Raw genomic sequence first — 25,391 nt, 5'->3', positions numbered from 1 at the left:
AGCTGCTGATTTTTGCCAAGCTATTCCATGTTCCAGCTGTTGGGAGAGGAGCTCGGTGTGTGGTTAACCAACCAACTGCCAGACTGGGAGCTTTCTACTTGTGTGGGCAGAACGTGCATCCCCAAATCTGCGCCTTCATCACAGCTTCAGATACTGCACTATAAAGCTTCAGCGTGTTCTCAGTGGTCTCAGTAGTCACTGACATCGAGCAGAGGGTCAGGGCGTACCGTGGTTTCCCAATAAGGCTGTAATGCTGCGTAGTCACATTTGTTATCGTAATTAACTTCTTCAGTTTGTGGTGGCTGACTCGTTGGATGGAACAAAATGTTGACAGACTTTAAGTGTCCAGAAATGTGTGCACAGTCCTGGATACACTGTGTTTGAAATGTAACTAGCAATAACTATGTTTTGAAATGTTGCTCTCACGGTTTCTCTGACCAATGGGCCGTGTTTCATTTTTCCTATAAACCACAGCAGCCAAACACAGTGCTGCACTAAGCTCCTAGGCTCTCAGTACTCAGTAGAACATTTTTATAGGCTTGATACAAGCTTGTATGTAAGGAAAACATCCCTATCTACATTCATCAGGAGAAACATGCAAAGCCGTGTTAACCATAGCTGTGTGTAAGCAGGAGCTCTGCGCTGCTGTTCTGTCTCCTTTACAGAAGTCCTCCAAAACTGCCCCCGAAATACTGCAAGCATGCCTATAAATCAAGCATTCCTGGATGATTTGTCAACTTCATACATTAAAGTTTGCAACTAACATCCAGTGTGGTACGGACAAGACACCGTGCGGTGTGGTAGGAGAGCTCGCTGGTCTTCTTTACCGGTGTTGTGCCTTGGGCTGTTTGTTTAACCTCTGCATCTCAGCGCGCTCTGCTGCAAGGCAGACAGGGTTTACCTTTTGTGAAGTGTGAGGATGGATGTGGTACCTAGGGGCTGACTGATCGCCTAGGCTTTGAAACCCCTGAATTTGGGTCCTCTCCCAGCAGCTCCACCCCTTGGAGCGGTGGCTGCAGACTGGCAGGGTCGTGTTGCTGTGCGGAAGAGGGAGTCAGACCAAGGGAGTCAGACGGCTGCTTCCCTAGCAGCGCTCGGCGGACACGGTAATGAATGAGCTGATACAAAAGCCACGTTCCTCTCTGAGGAAATGCACATTTAGGATGCCGGGCATGCTTCTCGGCTGTCAGCCTGTTCCTCTAGGGCATTCCCTCTCGTCTTGCAGTCCCAGGGTCTGTGGAAGTATTTGGGGTGATGTGATGAAGATGGTCTTTCTGGGGAGCTGGCTTGGCAGGAGACAGGGAGACGCTGCCTGCAGTGTCTGTATTCCCTGTCAGTAAAGCTCAGCAGCCCAGGTGAAATCCTCTGGGCAGGCACCCCTTGCAGCAGAGAGCACCTGAATTACCATTTTCCTTACTCCACGAAGATAAGAATTTCTAACTGCTTGCTCAACATGAGATTTTCCATCTCCTTAGCTCAGGCTGTTCTATTATTGCTTATAACTTCACCTACCTATGTGCTTTTGGTGGGCTCTTCCAGTGGATGGACCTTTAGACCCCTGACACCACAAGCAAAATACTCTGAGAAACAGTTTTGTCATCTTCTATTCCCCTGCCCTGCGAGTGATTTGTTGCACTGCTGCTGAGCTCAGTGAATTTCCTTTGCCTGGAAGTTTGGCACTCTGACACCTGCTTCCTCTTGAGCAGGGGACCAGCAGTTCGTGGGATGGATGCTGCGAGAGCCGGCGGGGCTCCGAGCCTCCAGCCGGAGCAGGGCAGCTGGCACAGCCCCTGCTACTGCCTCAGTTTGGAGGCCTGCAGTTTCCCAGGGCTGTCACTCCAGCAACTTTCACCGGCATTAAAATCACTTAGAACTTAAAAACAAACAAACAAGGATATGTGAAGTATTTTCCTGGAAGAAAGCCACGGAGAGCCAATTAAGTGCATCTCCCTCCCTCCCATCTCCCAGGCGTGTCACAGGAGGAAAGCCTGGAGTTCAGTGTTTTCCTAAGTGGGATTAAAGCAAGCTCTGGGACTGGCTTGTGGGATAGGAAAGGCAGGAGTAGCAGGGAAACTGTGCGTGTGTGTGTATATATATATATATATATATGTAGTTGTATGTGTATGTATGTGTGTGTATATATCTCAGGCAAAACTGTCAGAATCCACCATTGAACATTGGTACTAATATCTCTCTTTAGTAATGTAAGGGCTGCTTGATTTCTGTTAATAATGGAAGATCAGAGCTGTTGGCTGAAGTAGAGAAGAGTAAGAAGTGACTAACACTAGAGAAGCATCCGTGCTGGTTTTCCACATGCTGAAAGGTAGCAATCCTGTATCTTCTGTATTGTACAAGCCCTGGACAACCTTTATAAGTTCTTTCCTTTCCCCAAATCCAAATATGTTTTCCTCTAATGCCTCAGCAGGTGATCTTTTATAAAGACAGCACAGGTTGTTTTACTCATATCTCGAGCAGTAACCAGCCTCCAACATACTCTCACTTGAGGCATATGGAAGAGTCTTGTCTCTCAGCTGTTACTGCTCTAGAAGAAATTTTCTGTTTAATCTTTTGCTGCTGTCTCTGTGATTGTAACAGTCTGTGTCAAAACTCCGGGCTGTTTTGGGGAAGCAGCTTTCCACCTGCTTCTGTGCTGGGAAGCTGGAGCTTGCATTTCATCCTTGCACGTAGACATCCCTGGTTTGTAAAGGAAAGTAAGTATCCATAGTTTGTTTTTAACTAAAAAATGTTTTAAGTGAATTTGTCCTGGGTGACAGCCCTTGGAGGCTGCAGGACCCATGTTCAGGGCAAAAAAAAAGAAGTCAATTGTTGTCTTTAAATCTCTTGCTCTTCTCTTTGCCTGAGGATCAGTGGCTGTTTGTATCGCACTGGCAATTTGCTAGTGGCACTACAAAGCGATGCTGCGTGCGAGAGGTGCTTCCCTCTCACACGAAGCCTCCTTTTTTTTTTTCGAAGAACTTAGATTCCTGCCCAAGTGAGCGGGATCAGAGGCTGTACCCCTGGGGATGGGAGCAGGGCATTGCAACTTGGAGCCTTTGCCTCACTGCTGAACATGTGAGCCAGATTGCTTGTCTGGGGCAGCCCTGGTGGTGGTTTCTGCTGGTCTGCTCAGCTGTGGGTAACACTGTGCATCTGCGTGCCCTGGTGTTGGTCACGATAAGCATTGGGATTACTGGTTTACGTAATTCTCTGTGTTGGGGAAGTGTGCAGTTGTTTGGTAGGAACTGGGGTTTTGATGTGAGGTTTTGTGTGCGTGTGTTGTGCTTCTGTTTTAACATTTGCATGGCTCTGCCTTTGTGCAAGAAGAGGGCATGGCCAGAGAAATGGGACAGAAAACAGATGTTTGCAGTGGATCTTTAGGTCCTGTTGGAGCTGAAGCCAGAGTCCTGGACAGACCCTAAGAATACTCTTTTACTCTAATTTTTTTCCTCCTTCTTCCAAGAAGGACCAATCTTGCCATGGTGTTGTTTCCTATTACCTTAATTCTGAAGTTTTAGGTGACCTTCTGGTGTGGTAGAACTGGACTGAAGAGCATCTCGTGAGCAAGCACTGAAGGCTTCCACTGTGTTTGAGGGTCTGTAGAAGGACAGAATATAGCATTGATGTGCTTCCAGCAGCCATTGCACCTGAAGAGAGGTGGCTCAAAGCCTTCCCTGTGTGCTAAGGGCGTTATGGGGCTCTGCCCACCGAGTTGTCGTATGATGATGCTAAGCCATCAGGCCTCTAACTCACCTGGTGAGTAGAGTGTGATCGTTTGTCACCAGGCCCTGGCATTTGTGGGAGTTTGGGTGTCTTTGGGTTTGAGTTGGGATCTTGGTGAGGAGCTGAAACTTCTTGGCTTTTGTCTTGCTGTGTGTGTAAGAGGTGTTGACTGGGTTATGATGAAGATTTTGACTCAGACCAAGTTAAGGATGCAACTTGCCGCATGATTTGGGTCACAGGGGACTTGAAAACATCATAAGGAGTCAAATGAAGAAATGATGCCCACTGTTTCTGTTCACAGAAGGGCAGAGTTAGTTAGTTAGTACGAACTCAGGACTGACAGTCCAAGCATGATCGACCATGTCATTTATCTGCCAGCACTCTCTCCTGCCTGGTCCTTTATCAATCATTTACATCTGGTTAACGTGAGCAGTAGCAAATTTGAGTCAAAGCCCTATTGCTGAAAGGCCAGCACGTTGTTTTTGCTGCGTGTTGTGATAGGAAGGGTTAAACGAGTGGTGATGTTGGCTGATGGCTCGCTTTCGGCAGTAATGCGGCAGTGAGCGCTGAGGTGACATGGGAACGCTCTTTAGCTGACGTCCTTGCGAGCCTCTCAGTGACATCAAACTCCTGGACCTTTTCCAGGCGAGTTTGGCCTTGCCCCAGTGACAATAGATGTTAATCTGTTGGCTTGTCAGAAAACCGTGTTAGTGGTTTTTTCACAGACCTATTTCCAACCCTCAGATTTTCCTGCTAGTAAACACAGCATTATGTCATTGTTGTACCAGAAGCCAAGCACCAAAGCCAACTTCACAGTGCTGTCGTCAGCAAATGTCCATTCACTTTGGGTCGGTAGCTGAGTTCCCAGGCTCTTTCTTCCCACCGTTGGCTGTGTTCTGGTCCCTGTGCCCATTAAAAGCCTACAGGAGCTTTATGGGAAATGTGTAGGGCCTAGAAGTTGCAGCTAACACTTTCCGGCCTATTTGTCCGAGATGGGGCTCCTGTATCTGTTTAGAAGATGCCTGTTTGTAAAGCTTCGTTCTCCAGTAAGTTTAGCTGTAACAAATTCTTAAATTCACGAGTTTCCTCGTGCAAGACAAGCTGAGGGGTTTTGCAGCCTAAGTGATAAAATAATAGCCAAGTCATAGCCAGTGGCAATCCTTCTTCTCATGCTAGCTCCCGTTTGTTTCAAACACAATAGCCGAGTTCCTGTTAAATAGAGTGGTTGTCAAATTGCTAACGTTATAAATTAACTTCCTTAGTTTTCAGAAACAACACTCACCATAGATGAAATAAGGCCATTCATACCATTCTTGTAACTATTGTTCCTTGTTTTGCTTCTAGACTTATTTCCATCTGTCTCTGCAAAGGGTATGAAAGTAAAGATTTATAAAGTTACCTTCGGTGGTTGGGAGCTAATCTGCTTAAACCAAACAAGTCTTCCATCCCTAGCTCTTGTTTGTTTTTCTGAGGTTGGCAGTGGTCCAGTCCTTCTCATACTAAGATCTGTCCGAAATGATATCCTGAATCAGCTGAAGTACTCTAGAAGCAGAGGAATGGGGAGAGAAAGAGATGCTTGTTTGAATGCAGATCCTAGGTTTTTGTGGTACAGGGACGAATAGATGATGGAGAGAAACAGGTTCAGCCTCTCGGCAAAGGTGCAGGAATTACGGCATTCTTGGGCAGGAGGTGGGATGAAATTAAATGTATTTTTTCCACACTGTGTAATTAAGCTGTGGAACACCTTGCTGAAAGTTGATATGAAGGCTGAAAGTACATGTTTCCAAATTTCTGGGGACAGGGCTGACGCCTCTTAAACCCGAGCTATGTTGAGGTGTGTGATTGGGTGAGAAAGTCAGTAATCTGCTGACTGCTGAAGGCTAAGTTAGCACAGTGTCCTTTCTTTAGCTCTTATGCAGTTAGCATCTAACTTCATTGAAAACAGGGAGCTGAGCTTAGATTCAACTTCCCTTCGGCCAAGTCTGGGTCTTCTGATGCTTTCCCAGATGTCCCTTAACCGTACAGCACCAGCTCGATCTTCTGAGGCTCGCTGCATGTTGCTAATATTAGTGAGAGCTGTTGAGCCGTGGCCAGCTGAAGTTAGGAAGAGCCGTGCACGCATTAAGGAAGCGAGCCTCCCATCATCGCTCTCAGCTCCCTCCTGTGCTCCGCACGCTTTTCTGTGGATCCCGTCGTGCTTTTCTGGGCTGGTGTCACTCGTCTGGGCCTTGACAGATCGGTTTCTGCTTTCCAGCCCTGGGTCAAGTGGCAATTTATTTCTGTAGAGGTATCGTGTCTGGTATTACTATTAATATATACATGGACTTTGAACTTATCTACTGCCTTTCATCAAAGCATCCCCAAACACTCAATGCATCAGCATCTCTTTGCAAGGTAGGCAGATTAGGCACGGAGAGCAGTGTGTGCAGAGTAACATATCTTCTGGCAGAAGTCCCTTTTCAGAGCCCTCGTAAGATTGGTGGATAATTTGGGCTGATGGGAAAAGTTTTCTTTTATGGCTAAAAGTGCTGTGAAGTGGGTCATGGGACTGCAGAACATGGACCTAGGCCGCTGATGGTATGCGAGCGTGTTGCATTCCTGCATGTGACCCTTCAAGGTGGTTGGGTTGGCTTGACTGGAAGCCTCAATTCCAGTGTAGAAGCTTTTTATTCATGCCCATCCTGACTCCAGTATTGTATTTTGCATAAGCAGGTCACTTTTAGTTTGCTTTGACCTCCTGTCCGCCTTCTCTCCTCTGTTTTGTAGAGTGGCCGATCCCTTCTTGGCCGTAGTTCCGCTGAGCTGCTCCCACACCCTCCTGTAGAGGAGGCCACTCTCAAAGGCAGACAGACTTCCCCGCCCCACACTTCTCAGGCGTAGCAGGCTGAATACAAGTGAACTGTTGAGCTCTGGCACGGATTAACAGTTCAGTCTGGGCAACTTCAAGCATGTAGAGGGAGAATTCGCGCTGCGGAGCACGGCCTTGCCCGTGCTGGCGGCAGCCAGATGCAGCCCCTGGAAGAGGTTGACCTCAAGGGGAGGTTTGCCAGCCGTAGGCAGATGTGATGTGGAGGAGACGGGCTCTCAGGACTGTCCTGGCCCTGAGCTGTGCGTTGGGTCAGCGTGAAGGAGGGTAATTGTTGGGGAGCACCTTCTCTCGTGGTTTCATTTTCTTCCCTTCAGGGAATCTCGGAGAAACTAGTTCCAAAGCCTTGCAAGTGACACTCCACTTGCAAAAGCAGCGAAGAGAAAACACGGCTGATTATGTTCCCACGTTAGCTTTAATGAGGGTAATCTTAAGCAGATGGTGTCTATTTCATGTTCTGAAAACACAGATCAAGTGGTTTTCAGCGAGCCTCGGGAGCAGAGCAGGCGAGATGAATTCAGGGCGTTGGGGCAGCAGCTCGCCCGGTGAGGCACTCGGCAGAGCTGGCAGAGCCCTTGGGTGAGTCCTGGTGTTTGGGCACCCTCTGCTCCCGGGGACACGTCCCCAGGGCGTCCCGCTGGGGTGAGAGGTGAGGTGGCCTGCGGTTTCTGCCTGAGCTTCACCAGCAGTAAATAATTCCAGATTGACGTTGTGGAAGCGTGCTGCTTTTGTGAAGGGAGGACAAGGGGGGAGCCAAACACAACAAGAGCTTCTCGGTGCTTGGGGAAGAGAGCCAGGGTCACGTTTGGAGCTCGTAGCGTTGGCAGGCGCGGGGGTGACGTGCCGTGTCACTGGTGGAGATAACTGGGCCGATTATCAGCAAGCTGCTCCCTAGGTTTTGGGATGCTGATGATCTGAAACTGATGCTCGGATGTTTCAGACGAATGTGCTCTCTTTTCAGCTTCCATATCTGCTCTTTTTGAATGTTTTTGGCATTTGTCATTGGGGTAAGGGAGAGGCCACAGCAACCCCTGGGATGTCAGTCCCATCGAGGCCAAATTTTGCAGTTACAGATCTGCTGCCATTAAAATCAGCATCGCTTGACGTTGTCCCCTTTACAAAGCTGGGTGCTGACTGTACTCCAGAAAAGCTGTATCGAGTTGTCCTCTCCCAGAACTGTCCTTGGCCCTGGCCAGCCTTCTTGCTGGCTGGTTTCTCCATCCTCCTTTGCCGGGGAATGTTCCCAGGACCTGACATGAGCTTTTTTCAGTGTCCTCACTGTTGCACTCAGTGCTGGTTTTTACACGTCTCTTTTTCTTACCATCTAATTTCTTATCAGTGAAATAAGGCAGCTTTATGATGGCTGCAACTTGTTTTCATCAAAGCCATCTGAGAGACTCATGTGTTCTTCAATTGTTTAACTCTGTCATAGATGCCGAGGCTCATTTCTTTGGGAGAGCCAAGACAAGAACGCTGTACCTTATGTTTTAAGGCATTAGCCTTTACGCTAAGACTTGTAGCCTGTTTCAAAAGCACTGGTAAAAGTAACAACTGGCAGTAATTTTCCCTTTATTTGGCTTAAATGCACTGTTCTGTTGATCAAAAAATGAGCAGAGACAGCTTGCTAAAATTATATTTGGTATCTTCGGTGCATTTGTACTTCTCCACAAGCGACAATGAAACTGGAGAGAGATTTGTGCTGAGATAGTGATAATTGCTCAGTGGCAGCTTATTTGTGAAGCTTCTTTATAAAAGATACCTACGTGGAGAGGCTGAAAAATGTGTGGTGGGGAACCGGAGCCGGGTGCCAGAGAATGCATGGGGATGCTGCTAAAGGCTTCTCCAAGGCTTATGAAAGCCTCCTGCACATCTGGTTGAACCTCAGGGCTGCTCTGCAAGGAAAGCGCTCCAGATCTGTCTTAAGGGTTTTCGTCTGCAAGATGGGAGACCTGGCACGACTTGTCTGTTGTCACTGAGCAGGTAGCGGTGAATTTAGGGAGCAGTGGCCCTGAGAGAAGGGGTTTGGAGTTGGGGGCTGGTGGTGTTTGGGAAGCCTTTTCGCAGGAGGTGCTGAGTGCCTCCGTGTTGGAAACCCAACCGATCCTGGGAGTCCTTGAGCTGCCCACCCCCAAATCCCTTCTGCTCATCTCGGCCAGGATCTGGTGACCCCGCTGTCCATCCCCGCTCCAGCTGCTGGACTGTGCTCTGGGCTGAGGACAAGGATGACCCTTCAGTGCTCTCTTAGCTTATTGCTGAACACGGTAAGGAGCAGCTCACTTCGGCTGCTAGCCTGAGGGACTGGAGATGGAGCTCCCAGCTGAGCAGGCAGGAGGCACGAAATGTTACCTCCTGGGCAGGCACGCAGCAGGACCTGGCAGTGTAAAACGAGCCTCCTGGTATCAGATGCAGTTACAGGCACGCAGGTCGAACAGCTGATGCCCAGCTCCCCCTCCAGCCACCCCAGGGATGTTGTGCTCGCAAAGGCATGAAACAAAGCAGAAAGCTGGAAGGCGGGACAGCGTTCACGATAACGTGCTGGAGGTACCGGGCCCATTTCCTGAGGCCGTGTTACCTCCTTGGCAGATGGAGATTAGCAGGAGGAGATGGAGGGATTGCCAACAGCTGTCATTTATTTTTAGAAAAAGGGAGGCTAATGTTCAGCAGTGTAACTCTGGCTGTAAAATACTTAGTGGGCTTGTTGTTACAGTACTACTTTAAAAAAATAAAATATTCAAAGGGGGGTTAAAATTAAGACCATGCATTGCAAAACTGTTCCCTCTGCAGCCTTTTCTTCCAGGTGGTTTTTCAGGAATTGGTTAGTTCTCCTGCACTGGGAGCGTGCAGCTGAGGGAAAAATCCAGTCGGCTCCTGCCAATGAACTCTGCTGCATCTGGATCCCTGCTCGTGTCCGTGGGGCTTTGCTGGGCTGAGGAATTGAGGTTCCTCGTGCTTGAGCAGTGAGCTGCAGTGGCAAGTAGCAAGCCAGGCTTTATGCACAATTACCGTGAATTAACTAATACGTGTAATAACGTTAATCACAGCGCTTCAGTAATGTGTCTGATCAATCTGTTGTGTGGTTTAGCAAGCAGTCTGAAATGGCTTCAGGGGCTTTTGGTTGTGTCTCCCCAGTGTGGTTTAGAGTTTGGAAACATGAAATGATTCATCTGGTGAGCTGAGGGTGAAGCTGAGGTCTCTCTTGCAATTAATTACCGCTGCTTCACCGAGTTTCCTTGGGAACATCTCTTAATTTCTGCCCTGGTTTAATTGGTCTTCATAAAGAAACGTGCTAATAATGGTTCTGGCCATGGAGCGCTGTGAATTTGCCAGTAGAAGAGCGTGTTATCACAACTCGGGGTGCCTCCCTCTCTGAAATTACAACTCCTAATTTGATGTAATGTGTTTGTGTTTCAGCAGTTTGTGGCTTTATAATCCTGTGTTTGTTGCTGTCTTCTTAAGCTGTAAGAGCATTCCTTCATGCTGGAAGAAGGTGGAACAGGATATAAATGCTGTTATCATTAGTGCTGCTGAAAATCAGCCAAATTTCAGACACATGGTGTTTTTTTCTTTGTTTTATTTGGAGATACGGTAGTGTTCCAAAGGATGCCCTAAAACTCTTTTCATCTGGTGAAGTTTGTTAGCTTCTCACTAGAACTTTTCTAATAAATAAACATGATTTATTTTTGATCAGAATTGAGCTGCATGCTGAGCGTTCCCCGCGTAGCATGAACTGATGGTGATAAAAAATGACCCGGGCTCTCCTGGCAAATGTTTCCAGCGCTGGGGGAGACGTGTGTGTATGTGTGCAGGGGACAAGAAACTGAAGATGCTGGAGCAACTGTTCCCCAAAGTCTGGCAGAAGCCGGCGGCTCGCTTTCGCCGGGCTCTCAGCTGGCCCTGCGGCTGTGGCGGCTCCTTCGGCACATCCCGGCTCAGCTGTTGGGGGCAGGATGGGGCAGGGCAAAGCCCCGTGCTGCCTCTGCGTGCAAGAGGCAGAGGAGCTAAGCCGGGCTGCCCCAGCGACAAAATGCAGCTTATTTTTATTTTTAGAGGCTGGCTGGGCAGAGCTTTGCTCCATGCAGTGCTAAATTAGAGGAAGGAACTGCACCCAGGGGTGTGAGCACGTGTGTCTTCAGCTCCCCGCGGGGAGGACGATGGGTGGCAGTGGCCTTTGCTTCCCCCCCTTCCTCTGAGGGCAGGTGAGCGCTGCTGACAGCCAGGCTGTGCCTTTCCCTGCCTGTGCTAAGGCTGGCCCCAGCCTCTCTCTGCTCTTTGGAGCTCACTGGAGAAGGGGTGAGTAGAGCATGGAGTCACCAGGGAAGGAACCTGGCTCTCGGGCTGCCCCTCGTCTGGGTCCCCCTCTGCAGCATCCTGCTTGGGACGGCACGTTTTTTGGAAGGTGAAAGCAGGCACGTTTTGGAAGCTGCTCAGCAGTGAGGCAAATAGCAGGGCAAGGAAGGTGATGTCAAATGGATGTGGGAAGAAATGGGTCCAAAATCAAGCTAGGAGAGCTAGAGGCAGCTACAGTCATAGCCGTCCCTAGGCTTGGCTAAAGCTTGCTGGTTGATAACAGCTTAGGTGGCTGATGAATAGGGTGCAGGAGGGAGGATCTTGGTCTGAGCCACAAGGCCACATCTGCCCTGCCTCTGTAGGGCAGCAGTGCACTCGCAGAGGGCCCCCTATGTTGCTGCATCAAAGCAGGGGCTCTGAGGGACCCCCTTTGGGATTTGCAGATGATGGGGGCTGGCTCCCAGAGCCAGTCGGCTCCTGGTACGTAGTGGCACTGGTCCTCTTCCCTGCACTCTCTTTGTCTTGGCATCTCTCTGAGACTGTGGTTAGCCAATTCAGGGAGCAAAAAAGTCCCCAATTCTTTCCTTTTTTGGAAGAAAACCTCTTCTGTTGGTTGCTGGTAGCCTGAGGCTGTGGTCAGGGATGCTATCCTGTGCCTGGGGTAAGATGTCATCGCTTCCAGCTACTCCTGGCCAAGGGGTCACATCCTCCCACAGCTCTAACCCCTGGCGCCCTCCCTGCTCCCCAGACAGCCGGGATTAACTAGAGCCTTTTTCCTCATCCGGATCTTCGAGGGACAGCACACCTGGTCCTCCTGGCAGATGCGAGGTGGCAGCCACCGCTGGAGGGGAAGGGGCAGCGAGCAGCGACGGTGAGCTGCGGCCAGCTGCCTCCCACGTCTGCTCAGCTGCAGCCTGAAGCACAGCACTGACCTCAAACAGGCAGCACTCGCAGCTCCGGCTCGCCGGGCTCCGTGACACACACGATGTTCAAAGCGCCTTCGCGTTTAGGAAGTAGTTTAACCACGGTGCTGTTCCCTGTTTCAGCAGATCTGACCAGCGTCTGCGTTGTGAAGTGTAAACGTCACGCACGCAAGTATAACAACATCTGGTTTAAAGCGAAAAGGGTGAGGAAATGGGTGTTATGCTTAGGATAAAGTCTGCATCCTGAAGTCACTCCTCCGCAGCCAGGTTTTGTTTGGATAGATTGAATGTACCCTGCTGGATCGAGGCTCAGCTTGTGCGTGGAGAACTGGAGTAAAGGTGGTGTTTGCAATAGCCCTGGTCAAAAGCATTTTGGAGATGTTTCCTGTCTCTGAACGGCCTTTTTAGCAAGTTCTCCTCCAAGATTCACTACCCTTTTTTTTTTTTTATTCTGGTGTGCAGCCCAGTCGGGATATCCTGATTGACTTCGGGTTAGGCTCCGCAGTGGTTTACACCGTTGGGGTAAATTGACCCACTGCCCACCTCGCATGGGGCCTGTTGATCAAGAAAACAGCTCCTGACTGCAGACAGCTGAACGGAGTTGGCTTTCCAGCACTGGTGGGCAGCTGCCTCTCGAGGAATTTGGTGCCATGTGCGGAGCTGTCCTGCTTTTTCTGTTCCCGTAGGCCAGTGCAAAGGAGCACATAGATACGGTTTCTGCAGATCTCTGCGACTCTCCTGAAACACCATGCTGTTATCAGCAGCTTCCAAAACTGTGCACTTTCTCCAGATTTTTGGCTGTCTCCGGTGTCTGTGGAAAGCAGAATTTGTGATTTTTGTATGTTGTGCAACATTGGAGATGCTGTCGTGCTATGCAAATGTTTAACTTCATTTTCATATGGCCTAGAAATTTTAAGTTTTAAAGCTGAAATGGGAAACAAGTCATCTTCCTTGTGCCTTCAGGACAAGAAAGTTTTGGGTGCTTGTATCTTTCTTATTAGAAACCGTTTGATACCACTTTAAAGGATGCTAAACACGTACACTGATTGCATATTTATCGTTCAGATACGCGTCTTGCACTGCCCTGCAGGCCTCTTTTCAAGTCAGCGTTAGCTTGAAAACACAATACAGAAAGCCCTATCAATGCGGCCTATCAGGATAACTAAATATTATGCATGGAGCAAAATATTTCCCTTTCATTATGAAAATAAGTGTTCTCTGCAGTGCTAAGCTTCAAGCGTGTTGTTCAAAAGATGTGATCAAGACATCAAAGAGAGGAAAATTAAGATAGCGTGAACTGAACCAGCTGCCTCTCCTTTGGTAATTAAGAGACAATCTCACGCATTTGCCTGCTGAAATTGCAAACTTTCTTCTTTCCCCTGAGAGCTATGTTCTGAAGTAGGAGTCATTTTTACACTTTTAAAAAGAGCTGCTTAATTTTACAGTCATAATAAGGCTTAGCAAGAGGCAGCGGTGAGCCTGAGCACCGTGCCGTAACACGGCTCATTAGTCCCAAGAACACTTTAAAGGATCAGTGCAATTTTCTCCCCTGTTTTGGATCGGAAGAGGTGACAAGCTGATGGGTGTGCTCAGTTTGAGAGCCACTTCTTCATAAATTGGCATCTTCTGAGTTGCTACTGCTACATGCTGCAGAGCTGAGGTCCAGAGACAAGATAGGAAGGTAAACGCAAACACCACGGGGGCAGCAATTCTGCATCTCCTAAATTTGGGAGTCCCCGTCTTGGCACGCGTCTGGGATCACCTGGACTCTCAGATATCTGGCTTCATGAATGCAGAGTGTAAAAAAAAATCATTTGGAGGGATATGATGGTGTTTTTCCATTCCTTGCCAGATGCTTTCAGCTTAGCAAATGGAAGGTGCTTTCACAGGTCATATGAGTGATGTGCGTGGTCACAACGAGGCAGTACTTGCAGGTTTAGATTTGATCCCTACCCGTTTTTCTTGAGTGGGCATGTAACGGGTGACTCTTGGTTCCTGGAGTCACGTGTTAAAGAAATGTTGGGATTGAGTAGATATAAAGTATGTCGTGGGGTCAGACTGAATCTCCCTGTCGTAGTGTGCTTTCAAATCCTGTGGTCAGACCTGCACTCTTCCTGCTGATAGCAGCTGAATTTCAGGTAAGGCAACCACCCCATTAAAACTACTTTTTCTTTTTTTTAATTGTTCCACCAGACAATCTGTAGCTGGAAGTAGTAGAGAAACTATTGCATATGCTGTTTTTGGCAGGTCATTAATTTATTCCTAGAAAAGTTCCTCTTTGTGTTTTCTTCCCCAAAGTTACTTTCTGTTTTCGTGTAGTTGCATGGTAGAGCTCCCTCTCTCACAGAGACACGCTGCATCGTATGTGGCGTAACAGTGTGTGATGTGCTGCAAGGCTGGTGGGTTGAAAGATGTCAGGAAGGAGAGCAGAAAACACCATTAGCTGTTTAAAATTCTGACTGAGGGAAGAAGATGGATCAAAAGAAAAATTCAGTGGGAGATGAGGTTGCTCAGGGGAGCTAAAATTTTACTCCTTTAATCAAAATTACAGCTTGCCAGGGGCAGAATCCAGCAGTGATGCGTGATGCCATCTCGCTGTGTGTTTCGGGGGCTAAGCTGCTGCCTCAAATCCACCGAGCCTTCGTGATGGAGAGAGGAGAGCGGGACCAGAGCACGCTCAGCGCTTTGCAGGGGGCTGCCTTTTTGGTCAGCTCGAGTGAAATCGGGTCAGAGCTCAGAGACACGGGTGCTGGGCGATGGGCAGCTCTAGAAAGGGGGAACAGGCTCTTTCCTTTTTATTCCCAGTCTCTCTCCCTCACTGCTTTTTCCTGTCTGTGACCGTGCTGTTACGTGGCAGGATGCGGGCAGTTGGGGTACCCACTGGTGCCCCCAGCAGTACCAGTAAGGATCGGTCCCTGGAGGCTGCGGCTTCGTATCGGGCCGTGCTGGTTGCGAAGGCTCAGGGTCCTGTTACAGCTCCATGAGTCACAGCAGCATCAATTTATCCAAAGCCCCTGTTGTGCGTAACGTGGTCCCCAAATTATATGTTGCTTCTGTTGTGGGAGAGCTCCTGCCTGTAGTTAAAACCACCGTGGCTGAGAAATGTGCGTTTCTAACTTCAGTTTTGGTGAAATGATGCAAACCAATTAATTGTCATTGCAGATTACATAAAATCAAGTCTATTACCTTAATAAATGACCTTCTTTCATTGGGAAAATCAGGTAAAAAAGGGTTTTTATTTGAAGCACACCCTCTGGAATAAAATCCTGCGTCTTGTGCAGAAACTGAAAAAGGCACTACTGAAAAACCCCGAATGCAACAAATAAGTCATTTTATGTAGTTGAAAAAATATTTTGGAAGGAAATCACTCTGAGTTTTGATCAACCTTGACATACAAAAGAAGAAATTATCTTAATGTGTAACATAAAAGGGAGCTTAACCAAAGGCCAAAATAACCAAGCAAAGGGAACATCCAGTGTTTAAAACAAACAGCCCAAGCTTGAAGCTTCCCTCTGATCTCTTCCATTAAAATTCGCTCTTGGAGACTATTGGGCAGGGAAGCCTCCCGTCCCCTTGGATAAAAGAGAAGTTCAGCTTAAAGTAAAATCTGCAGTGGGCACCCTGGTCGGTGCCTCTGCTGCTGGCAGCCCCAGAGGCAGTTTTCCTTCTCTTTTCCCTGGTGCTCCAGCCTGTGGACGTGGCACTCAGGGGCCGTGCGTAGCGCAGGGATGCTCAGAAATACTCTGCTCCTGGGGAAGCAGCCCTGGCAGGGACACCGTCGGCAGGAGGGGACTGAAACAGGGCCGAGGGAAGGGCTGAGCAGCTGGGTCTCGGGTGCTGTGCTCCTCTGGGCGATGTACGTGACTCGAGACAGCTCCAGGCTCTGCTGGCGCTTGGTGCTGGTTTATAGGTTTTGCACAAAGCCCTTCCCACCCTAATGGGCTGAAGGGGGAATCTGGCACACGGGTTTCAGGCGTGACTGCTGTCTGTGGGGAAAAAAAACAAATGTGTTTTAAGGGCCTGTGATCAGAGGATCCTGTTCAGACGTGGTATCACGCTATTCACCTCAGCCTGGTTACTAATCCCAGCACTGGGTTTGACCCTCGAGCTTTTTGTTTTTATCATGTGCTTTGATATGGTCGTAAAAATAGTGACTGGCTGGCAGAGCTCCAGGGCTTTGCTTTATATTCTAGCAACTGTGAAACGAATGTGTTTAAAGTGCTTTTATGCTTCAGGATATTGTCCTCTTTTTTTTTTTTTTTCTCCTCAGGACTATTTTACAGCTCACATTTGCTGTTCTGGGGACATCTCTGTTGTCCTCTGCTTGTTGTGCAGAGCAGGTTCTGCCCAGGATTGGCTTTGCCCTGGACATCAAACCCGGGTGTATGGAAACAGGGTTTTTGTGGAAATGATGTGTTCAAGCAGCATGGGAGAGGAGAGATCAAGCAGGAGGTAGATTGGGACCTGGAAGCCCTCCTCCTGTGGTAAATCTAATCCTGTACTGCTTGCCCTGTCAGACGTGACTGGCGTTTGAACTTTCTGAAGCATCCGATACTGGGATATCGCATCCCCGCCAGGCCGGGACCGCCTGTGTCTGTGTGCCTGCACGGGGGGGAGACTGCAAGTGTCTGAGGAGCAAATCCTTGTGCGTGACTGAGCTGCTGTCTCCCCATGCCAGGCGAGTCAACAGGCTTTTTATATCCCCGAGGATTTGCCACGGAGAGGCTCTGGCGAGTGACATTCTACTGCTCAGAGGAGCGGCTGCTGCTGAGTGGGGCACACTGCTTGCTCTTCTGCTGCACTTTAGCAGCAGGCACTCTCAGCGTTGGTCTGCGTTGGTTTTATTTCGGTGTTACCTGACAAGCTGTTAGTTTAACTATAAACGTGTCCTTGATACTTGCTTCACAAACCTGTTCATCCTTCACTTTTGTGAATAGCTGTCCTTTGGCTCTTGTGTTTTAATCTCTGCTCTGAGGAGTCCCTGGCATTGGTTTTGTCTGGTTTAGCTACACCTGCCCTTCTGGTGCTGCCTCCACATGGGCTGGAGAGCAGTTCGGTTTCATGGGTGCTGCATCCAGATTGTGCCTCCTGTTACTGCTAGAGAAATGCAGGGAACGTACTTCGTGTGCTTTGTGTAGGGAAATACGGCTGCTGTCCTGCCTCGTTCCTGCCAAACCCCTTCCTTACAGAAGGATATGGCAGACCTGAAGAGCGTACTTGCCTGTGTCGAGGTGGATAGACAGGACATGCTGCTCCTCGAAGGCAAGTACCCAAAGGAGGCACCTTTTCTAGGTCAAGGTAAGGTGTAGGACGGTTGAGCTGGACATTATCAGCCTTGGCTGTGCATCGTGCCCTGCAGCAGGCAGCTCTGCAGCACGCTACCAGTTACCTTCAGCTTGTCCTGCGGCCCAGCCTCAGCACGAGGAGCCCAGCTGGGACCTCAGTCCTGGTCCCTCACAGGGCGGTGTGTAAACGGCTGCTGGGCAGGGACCAAACCCTGCTGGATTCTGCCTGGGGTGGCTAATTTGTTCCAAACGCTGCTAATAATTAGATGAATAAAATGATTAGTTAGAAAAGGAATTCAGTTTATTGGGAACATGTTCCAGAGAGGTTTTATAGCTCTGAAATAATGCTTTGCCAATCAAATAAGTACTGTGGAGCGAAGAGGAACACGGTAGCCAGTTTGGCAGTTAGTTAGGAGAGCCCTGCCTGCGGCCCAAGGCTCAAAATAAACCTGATATGAAAATGCCCTTTTTTTAAAAAAAAAAAAAAAAAAAAAAAAAAAAAGTTTGGAGTTCAAGTCTAGATGGTGTTTGGGTTGATCCGAGTCCTGCCTGGTCTTGTGGTGAGGAGTTTGGTAAGGTGGTTGGACTCGTGATAGATAGCCAAGCCCATTTCCACAGTTCCTTCTGGGGGAGAGATGGTTTCTTGTCAGTTGTCCAAATCACATGAACACAAAACTGGGGGAAGAGTCTCAGCTCATGCCAACCTAAAAACAAGGAAGGGCGCACACATACTTTTTGACAATCCTATTTGTTGCCTTATAGCACACAGCAGAGGAGGGGAGAATAAGAATTGCATTCTTGGTACCATGCAAATGAAGTCAGCATTTGCTTCACCAGAACAGTCTTGAAGTTTTCCTTCAAAAGGGGTCACAAAGGTATGTGCAAGAGCATTGACGTGGAGGAAGCTCTCCATGAGTTGGGTTTAGGAGCAGATCTCCAGGCTGTTCCATAGCTAGAGGTCTCCATCTCTGTTCCTGGAGAGTTCTTGTATGTGAGGTTGTAGAGATGCTTTTACCTTCCTGAAGGAGGTCGTAGGTGCATTAGCCAGCCACTGTTGGCTGCTGATTTTGGAACAGCAGCAGTGGGAGCGGCATTTCTTTCCTTCTCCAGCTCCAGGCTGGTCACAGTAACTGAGTTTCTGCAGAGGAGAGGGGAGAAGAGAAGGGGATGGGAATCCAGCTGGTTGGAAAAACGTTTGGAGCCATATGTGGACTGACTGCATCCCTTCCCACTCCCTGGTTAAGAAACAGAGATCCTTGGAAAATGTTGCTGCTGGTTTCCATGGGATGAGGGAAAACCCAAGCCTTGCATGCCAGATGCCCTTTCAAGGGGAAAAAAATAAAGTGACACGGTTGGGATATTATTGGGATTGTTTTTTAATGTCACACCTCGATGGAGTCTGAGGTTATTAACTGGGGGATTGACTCTCAATATTGTGGCCAGATGCGGCAGTTGGCTGAGCTCCCTACCTTCAGAGCTCACTTTTAAATCATACTTGGATAATTCACCCTGCCAGGCAGATTTGCAGTTCAGCGGTGTTCTGGAGTAAGTTTGGAGTTCGGAAGGGCTCCCATGTCTGTGAGAGGGTCTCTAAGCGGCCTGGCGGGTGTTTGCAAGGAGGCAGTGGGCTTGCTGAGTGCCAAGCCTGCAGACAGGAATTTGTGCCTCCGTCCCATAGACGGGATTTCTCTGACCTCCTGAGAAACCTGTTAGCCTCTTGCAAAAAGCGTTTTGCCCCATCTTTCCCCTTAAATCTTTGGACAGAAACGGGGCTAGTCAGCTGGAAGAGGTGTGGCGTATTTTCATTTTCTCTGTTTTTCTTAGTGCAGTTTCTCCCTGTGGTAGTGATTTGCTGACTTGGAGAGCCAGCGGCACGCTCGCTTGCTGCTGCGAGTTAAGATGTGGTGCAGTTGACAGCCTGAAGCCACGTGGCAGCCTCTTAAGGACTCCTGGCTGCTGAGCGACTGCAGTCCTGACCCGGCTTTTGCCATCATGGAGGGGCTGCGTTACTGGAAATGTGGCATCCACAGCGAAGGAGGGGCTGGAAATGTGTGTAGGCTGCTGCAGCTGTGGCAAGGAGTGAGCCAATCTGGAGAAGATTCAGCCACCTCCAGCTGCAAGCTGGTGGGGTGTAAGGGATGTGTGAGGTGAGGGTACCGGAGCAGTTTTCTGCTGGAATTGGGGCGAAGAGGGGCCGGGGGGTACCTGCTCGTTTCTGCAAGGCTGGAGGAGCACCAACGTGCTTGGTTAGGCCGTAGGTCAAGCGCACGGGCCTGTTTTGGGGAAAGTCCAAAATTATGGTGGAAGGATGACAGTCACCAAGAATTAGGATTTTCAGCAGAGCCCGCAGATCAACAGTTATACGAGTCCAGGGGCTGTAACTGTCACTTCTTTGGATGAAGTGTCAAAGAGGAAAACCTTGGTGGTCAGGGGCTGTAATTCAGCAGTGAAGTGCAGGCTTCAATTCCATGGAAATCTCTGGAACTTAGGCCCTTTCTTGAAGAGTGGCCTGCCCTGGGCAGGCCGAGCCTCCAAAGGGATCGCTGTTGTGGTCTCCACAGACTGCTCGGTCTCTGCCCTGTGCTTTCCAAGAACTCCCTGTCTTGGGGAGACGAGATTTATCTGCGGGACCAAAGCAAAGCTCTCTTCTCCGTGTTTGGAGAAGGGAGAGCTGCTGAGGAGATCTTCCTGTGACCACAAGGAAATCAGAACGCTAGGTTTTTCTGTAAGACTTGCCCTGTGCTTACAAGCTGAGGGGAACCTTTTAGCTGTGTTTGTATTGCTGGGGAAGAAGCCCCACAGAGAGCGCTGATGGGAGCAGTGGTTTTGCCTTGTGGTCAGCAGTGTTGAGACAGCACAGACAGGGCGGGTGGTTATCCTCTGCTAAAACTGCCGGCCAGTTCTCCAGCTGGCTTCCTTTGCTTACCTTCAGGAGCAATTTGGCTGCTTAACAGGGATGAGAGGCTATGGGAGCCTGACGGTGTCTCGCTGGCATCCAGGCCTGCGGCTTTCCCTTCAGGAAGAGCTCCTGCCTTCACTTGGTCTGGCTTTGTCTTTTCCCTCAAATGACAACAGCCACGGTGGCTGTGCCAGAGGGGGTTCGGTGTGTCCTATGGGAGACTTCCTCGGTGTTTTCTGCTTCCAGTGCAATTTGGTTGACCTACGAGCAGACCCTTGCCTCATTTTTTAAAATATTTATTTTTATTTTTTTTGCCTTGGACACCAACCCACTGGCCTCCAGAGGGATGAATCGCCCCAGCACTGCACTGGGCAGTGTTCATGCCTTGTCCCTGAGGCAAACCAGAGCAAACCCTGAAGCAAATGGTGGTAGTGCTGAGGGCAGCCTCCCTTTCAACCACCTGCATCTGCTGGTGTGTGGGCAAGGGTTTACTTCTACTCAGGGACTCCAGATGGAGAGCCAGCTCGTGGCAGTGGGCTGCAGGCAGAGATGGGCCTGTGGAAGCTGTGGGGCTGGAACTTGGAGATCTTCCCTTGCAGCTGGACTTCAGGGCAGCCCACCTGCTCCTGACGCACGGCGAGATGTGGAGGCGGATGGGCAGGGAAGAAGTCTTCCAGGGTGCCTGATGCACCCATCTGGTAGCACCCGGCCTTACGTCTGTCTTAGCGTTGTTCTGAGTGGCTTATATTTGAAGAGTATTCATCTAATGGTATTGAAGCCTTCAGAAAAGGCGCTGTGGGCCAAGCCCTGCTAGTTTTACTCACGTTTCACAGGGCTGAGGAGGGTGAGATTTGATCCTCTTTGAACCTATCTCTACTCAAAAGATGGTTGCAGGGAAATTATAACAGTGAAAAAAAAATCCTAGCTCTGCCCTCAGCCATTTTGCAATAAGACTCTTCAGGGCGTGAGTTATGATGCTGTAATTCACACCTCATGCGTTTCATGGCACTCGGCCGACTGCTTCCTGCCCTGCACATGCAGCGCGAGTGATTTCAGCTCAGTTTGGCTCTGCCTGGCTCAGCCCTTAGGTGGAAGTGGCTGCAGGGCTTCACTCTCCATCCACTGCCTTCTACTTCATCTTTCCCTTTGGCAGCCAAAGTTGTGGCTGTTCGGGTCAGGCCTGGTGTCACCCCAATCAACTCCAACTCTGGTGTATCCTTACTTGCTGAGCATAGCCCTGGTCCTAGCAAAACTCAAGGATGTGTTCCGTAAAATGGAAGTTGTGTGCTGCCCTGTTGTGTCTGCGTTGCTCCTGGTACCTGCTGGGGACGTTTAGGGCAACAGGGGTTGGTGCCTAGGAGCAGAAGCAAAGTCTGAAGCCTGAAATGGGTTAAGAGGTTGTTGAGCGTATCTATCTTTTAGGTAGATCTCTGCTTCAAATCTCCTCTGTAAGAGCACAGGCTTGGGGAAAGGATTTTCAGATTGTATCATTGTTAATGAAGTGCTTGGCAGGCGCTGCCTTTGTGCTGCAACTCACTTCAGGGATGTAGGAACCCATTTGCTGCCATGGGGTGGGACAAAAAGTGTTGCTTTCTTGTGTGTCAGGACACCTGTGGGGTGGCTGAACTGTTGTGTGCCCTTTGTTGGGAACCCCAGTCCCATCGATGTGCTGGCAAAGCAGCTGCAAATTCAGGAGCTGCTCTGAAGCTGGCAGCCCAGCCAAACTGAAGTGGAAGCATCTACTTTTTTTTTTTTTTTTTTTAAAAAAAAAAAAAAGAATAAATGTCTATCTTCTTCCCAGCCTCCAGGAGCACAGGTTACAGCCTGTCCAAGGCCACAAAATGCAGGCGCTGGCTTTGGTCCGTGCTGTGCCTGAGCAGGCCGTTGGCACGCTGGCAGTCAGGCCTGGCCTGCCGTCAGGACGCTGTTTCTTATTATTATCTTTGCATATCTGCTTCGTGGTAAATTACAGTGGTGTCTCCAGCTCCTTCCTGTGTTATCACTTCATAAATCGGAATTTAAAATCGCTCTGGGGACCCATGTTAAAAACTCTGAATCCTCCGAATGCGGATTGGAGCCGAATCCTCGTTTTGAAAAGGCCTTTGCCTCTGGGAAGTGTTACACCAGCAGCAGTTGGACCCCGTGGCCGTGGCTGAGGTGTGTGGTGGGCTGGGTCCTGGGGTCCCACTGGGCACAACGGCCACATCTGAGCGGTGCTGTGCTGGGGTACCATGCCCCACAAAGATGGGGGGCTTCTGAGCATCAGTGGGGCCTAGCCGGCTGCCGGTGCTGCAGCCCCGGGGAGACACGGCTCAGCTCCCATTTGGGCATCATCTTCCTGGCCTAGGATCCTTCTTAACCATTTACCTAGAGAAGGATCTGAGACGAGTGCCTCCGACCAGTCTGAGAACCTGAATTTGGGATGCATAATATTTTTTCCCCAAATCCTGCCTAGCAAATTCCTGCCGTCTCCAGATGCTGTGTGTGTCGAGTGCAGCTGTATTGGTTCGTGAAAGCCTGCTGTTACAGACAATAATTTTGCTAGGCTTTGGGTGGTCACTTAAGCAGATTTAATAGTTTCTCTCTGAGGAGCATTAATAATTCCCTTTAAGTGGCTAGGAGTGGGAGAATATTCATGTTTGGGAATTGAAAGAAGAGGTTTATTTATTGTTCCAAGGCACTGTAAACCCTGAATTCGACAGAAATGTAAACGTGTGCAGTCAGTTTGCTGATTCACATTTTATTACCGGTTTTAGTAGAACATGTAATATAGGCATGGCTCTAAAAGGCTTATTTCTAAGGTGACACATGCTGACTTGCAGCCGCACACTCTCCTTCCAAAAATGAGTAACTCCCAGGGTATGTGCGGCTTGTGGCCGGGTTGTGATAGGTAAACGAGAAGGAATTCATGTGGTTGCTGTCACCATCACCCCTGACAGAGAGCGCGTCACCAACCGGCAGCGTGCCTCAGAGCAGGAGGGAAGCGGAGCGAGGGGCAAATCCCAGCCCAGGGGCAGACAAATCTACTGAATCCTTCGTCTGGGAACACGGAGTTAGGCAGCGTGACTGTCCTGTCAAGCAGGTATCCCAGTGCCCCTCCGTGAAACGTATTTTCCTGCCATAGGGTTCCTATATCTGCAGGTTTCCAAGGGGTTGTGCCCCGTGGAGCGGTGATGCCTGGAAGCCTTCACGCATCCTCTGCATCCCCGACCTGCTGTGCAAAGTTTACGCCCCCACGGACCCCACAGCCTGGAGTGGTGAATCAGCACCACCTGGAAAACCTGTGGGGAAGGCTGGGTGCGTCTGCGCGTGTGTGGCCCAGCTGCAAACTGCAGGCTTGGAGTGGGATGTGCTGGAGCCGTCTGCGATAGTCCTGCCCGTCTGGGGCGGGAGAGGCAGAAGGCAGGAAGCCAAGCGTGGGAAAAGGAGGGAAAACGAGGATGGTTGTGAGAAGAGGAGGGGGAAAGGAAAGGGCAGAGACAATGGTTCAGCTTAGCAAAACGGCAGAAGGGCTGAGGGTGTGAGGATTTGGCAGCGTCTTCCTGACAACCCTCGAGTTCCACAGGAAGAAGGTAATTTTGTGGTTAATTTGGTGCCGTGCCCTCACTGTTGGGAATCTGTCCTGCACAGGACTCTTGCATCAGTTTTCCTGGCTTGGCCAAAAGTATGGGGGAAAATAAGGATGGCTCTCAACCTTTGCCTTTTCTGTAGTATTTCAGAGTGAAATTCAGGTGGTGGTTGCAAAACTAGGACACAAAACCATGTTCTTTCGCAGTTCTCTCCACAAGAAGCTTGGATTTCACCTAAGCCTGAAATCAAAGGGCGCTGCAACAAAAGAAATTCTTCCCAGTGACTTCAGCACTGTATTTTTCTGCGCTTGTGGAGTTTTATTCCCTTCTTTTAGATTTTGTTGCACGTTGTCAGTAGTGTCCTGCAGAGAAGTGCATTCAGTGCTGCACACGTATGGTATGCAGACAGAATAATCAGAGATCTGCATGCATTGCACGCTCATTGGATGGTGTTTACAATGTGAGGATAAGTCCATTTTTCACTCTTTTAGCATTTTGCAAATAAAATGCAAATACTCTTCTGTCAGTGCATGGGGCTGACTACTTAGTGATGCTCTGCTGGTTGGTCCACGTGATTTGACCTCAAGTTTTATCCTCCAGTCATGCACGAAAGCTGTAGTTGTGCAAACTATGGAAATTAGAAGAGGTTTTCAGAGTAGTTTTTTCATGGATAGTAGGTCACACTTCAAGTTCTGTGCCCCTCAGGTCTGGCTTTTTGAGTCCAAGGGTCTCTTGGTTTACATGAACTTGTTTCCCTCTACTCAAAATGAGAAGGAAAAAAAAAATCCCAGTATTCTATGGCAAAATCCCAGGAGAATTTCCATTATTTGGACTAAGAATGTCCCAGAGCTTTGTCATTGTTCTGGAAGGGCCTGGAGCAGTTTTGCTCCCTTTCCCAGGCCCTTGCTTTGCTTTTCCAGCACTACATCTGGGGGTCATATGTAAGGTTACGAATCAAAGCCGGAAGATTTGCATGCTAATATAAACTACATGCAAGTGTTGGTGCAGCGCAGGAATCCCTGACTCGGGAAGCCAAAAGGAAGGTTGGGTTTTAGGAAAGCCTCTTTCCAATTACAAGGCTGACTGCAGGGAGTTTTTGTGATTTGACTAATTAAGGTTGTGTACTTACACTGTGCGAGCCTGCTCTGTGCTGGTAGGTGAAACAGGGCCAGCAATGTCAAGGGGTGCTCTGTCGTTGGGCAGCCACGAGCTGTGGGTGCTCTAGCACTGCTCCAGAGTTGAGAACAAGCTTCGGTACGGTTCTGCTGGGACAAGGCAAATGGGCCCTCCTTCTTCAAAGCAGATGGAAAGGTGTCCGGAGAGGTTTCCCATGGGGATAACTCCGTGCAAAGACGTGTTAAATCTGGGAAACAGTGATTTCCAGACTTTATGTTCTCTATATGTGTCACCTTGGTTTTGACGTATTTATCTCCATAGCAAGCAGGTTCTTGTTAGTTCTCATTTGCCCAAGCTATTCCTGTGTCCCTGGCCCCAGGAAACTCGATGACAATCGTTTTGGCTCCAGTGGGTTAGTCTGTGTTTCTTTTCAGAACAAGTTCAACTACCAATCAGTTTCTCAAACCCGTTTAATGAGATGAATGGAAAATCTTTCAGTTAAATTTACTTCAAGGACTTGAATCCAAATAGAAGAGTGTCCATTTTGTCTGATTGTTGCTTTTCCCAAATCTTTCTTTTTTTTAAAAGGAGTTTCTCTTCTTTTACCAGACAACTCTCATGTTTTGGGGTCCTCATGAAGCAGGGATCACCTGCTGGGAAGAAAGACACAAGCACTGAGTTAAAGAAGTTTATAATTCTCTTGGGATCCAGATCTGAGATGTAATG

At 49.1% G+C, this 25,391-nt stretch overlaps 1 protein-coding gene and 1 long non-coding RNA gene across 7 annotated transcripts in view; both read left to right on the top strand.

Moving 5' to 3' along the window:
• LOC308197414 overlaps positions 1-21,735 on the top strand; it is a 29,065-nt gene extending 7,330 nt beyond the window's left edge. For all 4 annotated transcript variants that reach the window (XR_013952909.1, XR_013952910.1, XR_013952911.1 and 1 more), the window contains one exon: positions 3-21,735. This is a non-coding gene — a long non-coding RNA (uncharacterized lncRNA). The remainder of the gene's footprint in view (positions 1-2) is intronic.
• SH3PXD2A (SH3 and PX domains 2A) overlaps positions 1-25,391 on the top strand; it is a 252,617-nt gene that overhangs the window by 7,671 nt on the left and 219,555 nt on the right. The gene's annotated exons all lie outside the window — the stretch shown is intronic.

Source organism: Anser brachyrhynchus (assembly GCF_964034855.1).
Source record: "Anser brachyrhynchus genome assembly, chromosome: 6".
Taxonomy (NCBI): Eukaryota; Metazoa; Chordata; class Aves; order Anseriformes; family Anatidae; genus Anser; species Anser brachyrhynchus.
Note: the sequence above shows the minus strand (reverse complement) of the source record. Positions and strands in the feature narration are given on the sequence as shown.